Raw genomic sequence first — 3,623 nt, 5'->3', positions numbered from 1 at the left:
ACTTAAAGTAATATAGGAATTATCACGTAATATCTTTAACATAAAGTGAAAATAAAACTTGCTGTAGATAATTCAGATATGCCTGGAGTTGGGCATAAGCAGGGAACTTCAAGAAATTCAAGAGAGTTTCATAAAAGACTTTGAATTGTAGGATATCATTGTTAATCTGATAAATCTTGTTCCAAAGCAGAGAAAATCTGAAAGATCTACATTTCATAGTCTTTACAAACATACCTGATAGAGTGGATAACATTCTGCACACAACATCCATAAGTATTGCAACTTCAGGCTTGAATTTGTTCTTTATTTACTTCAATTTAAGAAATGCCGAGGGAGTTCTTCCCTTCTGATTATCTGACTCCAGTTCTTTGCACATTTAATTATAATACTTTTCTTTAGCTTCCCAAGCTATCCTTTGAAATCTTTTTAGCTCCTTAACATCCTGATTTATTCCCTTTGTTTTGGCTACTTGGAGCTCTAGTGCAGTATTTAGAATGCTTTTCTCACATCCATCTCAGTCTTTTCTTCTTCCTCTCTCATTGAAATGGCATTTTGAGTTCCTTATTAATGATATTATTGATATCCTCCCACAGCACATTAATTCTTCATTAATTCGTGTTCGAATCTTCAAACCTGTTCCTGAGTTTTTTTTTTTTTTTTTTAAATTAAAATTTAATAGACTTAAGGTCAAACTCTGACTTTGGTTCTGATGGATTTATTTTTTTTAACATTAAAATTATACATTTAGTGGAATTGTGCTTTTTCTACCACACTGGAGTAAATGAACTTTCCAAAAGGTACAGTTTTGCCACATTATGTAACACCTGGCACTGTGTTTCTCTCTTCATGACTAACAGTGTGTAGATTCAGCTGACAACTTGTGGCACAAAGGTTGAGTACTGGTGGAGGCAAAGGGAAGAAAGCTCCCCATCTTCTTGGCTCTTGCATAACCATTCATCCTAACCCAACATGTATCTGCCTATCTTTCCTTTTTAAAAAACTGTAGAACCATGGGCCTACTATTTTATGTATTCTGTTATAGTTGTGTACCATCGAGGTGGATCTGACCCATAGCTGACCCTCCAGAAGGTTTTCAGAGGCAGTTAAGCGCACAGGAGAAGATTGTCCATCGTTGGAATACTTGGAGTAAATATTCCATCCAGAAGGATAATACTAAGCTTTCCTTTTTCTCACCTTTAGGACGTTTCAGGTCCTTGACAGAAATAGCTGAAATGTTCCAGATTTGCTTCAGTGCATCCGTATGTGATAAAAGAAAGCAAGTCCATGAGACTCTGGCTCCTCATTTCCCATCATGTATGTGTCTGCTATTTGTTAAGAAATGATAGATATAAACCATTTTATCTTGACTTTCATTAGACTGATCCTGATCTGGTCCAACTGTGAGGACCATGTGTTCTTTTAAACTGTACTCTCACAGTGCTGTGCAACTGTGATAATGAACCTCCTGGTGTGGAAAGCTCTGTTCTGTCTCCTTCATGATAAGGTGGCAGTCTATTTGTATCAAAATCCTTCTTCATGTCCAATGAAAGCAGTTCTTTGGTGTCCTCCAGGCAGTCTGCAATCATCCTCAGAAACTCATCTAATCGTGTTCTAAGAGTTTTGCTTTCCACCTGCAAATGCAGCTCACGAGGAAAGCCAACAGGTAGCTCTATGCCTTTCTTTGCAGTGTCAAACACAAGCCCAGAAATGATATCCAAAAGGAAATCTGCCCATGAACTGTTCTGATAGGTGATGATGGTCACATGAGTAGAGTGGGCCCAGTTCTGGAGGAGTGTCTGCTTGATGAATGGTCCCCCGGGGGAGCAGAGCAAGTCACCTGGCTTCAATGTGAACTCATGTGTTAGCTTCCCAATTCTGTTCTCAGCCTCAACACTATACTCTCAAGCCAGGGCATAGTTGGATGATACAGGCCCCAGTGTTTCTTCCCTTCCAGCTGCAGAATAAAAACCGCAACGTCATCATAAGGGGACGGGGTGGGGGGTAAGCCCTGAGACCCTGAGGGAGTTACATACACATTTGAGCCAACCAAGGAGCCAAAGTAGCATTCCAGCTTCTCCTGGATCCTCCAAAGTTTATTCTTAATCTCTGAGGTTGGTTAAACTGAATTGTTGCCCTTTTCTGATTGAAATATTTTCTCAGCTGAAGAAAGTGTGCTTTACTGCCCTTATTTAAAACTTTCTTCTCATTGACACTCCGGCAGTCTTTTAAGTCTCTTCCATAGTACATACCCTGGCTGCACAGACTCTTCAGATGTGTCAGCCTGAACAAGGATTGGTAATATGTAGCCAAAGCAGGATCATTTCTCTAAATGAGAACGGGTTTCTGCTCCCAGAATTCCTTGAAAAAGTTTCGATTTGATGAATGAGATTAAACTTCCAAAGAGTTCACTAGGATAGTCAAAGTTCAGAGCAGAGGACATGTCAGCTGTCTGCACCTTCACCTGCTTATAGAACACAGACTCCTTTTCCTTCCTACTCCCCCAGGCTTTGCTTTCTTTGGCATAGTTCTGTCTTCAAGGCAAAACAGTGACACAGATGAGGGAGAGAACTGTTTAAAAGAGATACATGATTCAATATTATCATTACGACTGGAGTCCAGAATGAAGATAGCATAGTAGAGTGAACTTGGGGGGAGGGATTAAATAACAATGAAAGAATTTTTTCTTTTACTTTTCAAAAATAAAACCTAATTGGAGTGGGAGAAGTGGGCAGGTAGAAAAGTGCAATGATGAATGAATGGAAACGCTAAGTCTCGGTAAACTTTCATTAAAATGAAACCTCCCTTCAGAAGAGTAAAACAATGCAAATCTCCTTCATTATGAAAAGTTTAAGTCAATTCTATTTCCTGTAGTTGTCTCCCTTGTATCAGTTTGCATTCAATGGTGACTTGCCTACCTGAATGTTAATATGATGTTGGAAGCTACACTACCAATATTTCACATCCCCATAGGTTGCCCATGGTGGACAGCTTTCAGCAAAGCTTGCAGAGTAAGACAAATAATTTAAGGGAAAGGATGCTTTCTTATATACAACCACTCTTCTTGTTGTGCATCATTGAGTCACAACTGACTCATAGCTGACCCTCCAGTGGGTTTTCAGAGGCACATGGAAGGAAATTGTCCATCCTTCTCCCAAAGAGCAGCTAGTGAATTTAAGCTACATGCCTTCAGGATCACAGTCCAGCTTCTTACCACTAGGCCACCAGAGTTCCCTAGCTACCTCTTTCAAGTCATGGGTTTTATTTCATTTTATCTATAGTTTGAGTTGCATATGAGCAGTTGGTGGTCTGTTCCACAATCATCACCTGACCAAGTTTTATCAGCTAATATTGAGCTTCTCCAAAGATTCTTTCCACAGATGTAATCAATCTGATTTTTGTGTAGACCATCAGGTGAAGTCTATGTATATAGTTGCCACTGTGGTGGTGGTGTTGTCGTCGACTTTTTTACATTTTAAATTTTTTTTTGTTTGGCTACAGTGTTTGTATACACTGTTTTTCATACTATTCTTCACTTACGTTGTATTTCACACATTCATTCCCATGTGTGTGTTTTGTAAAATTAATCATCATTGGACTATGCCCATCACTACATGTCTTTTCCA

At 39.2% G+C, this 3,623-nt stretch overlaps 1 pseudogene; it reads right to left on the bottom strand.

Annotated features, from left to right (window-relative positions):
* Positions 1–22: 22 nt before the first annotated feature.
* The window catches only part of LOC102873411, a 4,471-nt pseudogene continuing 870 nt past the window's right edge, over positions 23–3,623 (bottom strand).

This window comes from Elephantulus edwardii, unplaced genomic scaffold (genome assembly GCF_000299155.1).
Source record: "Elephantulus edwardii isolate Elephantulus edwardi_28Jun2011 unplaced genomic scaffold, EleEdw1.0 scaffold00123, whole genome shotgun sequence".
Taxonomy (NCBI): Eukaryota; Metazoa; Chordata; class Mammalia; order Macroscelidea; family Macroscelididae; genus Elephantulus; species Elephantulus edwardii.
The sequence above is the reverse complement of the archived record's forward strand: the minus strand, read 5'-3'. Positions and strand labels throughout refer to the sequence as shown.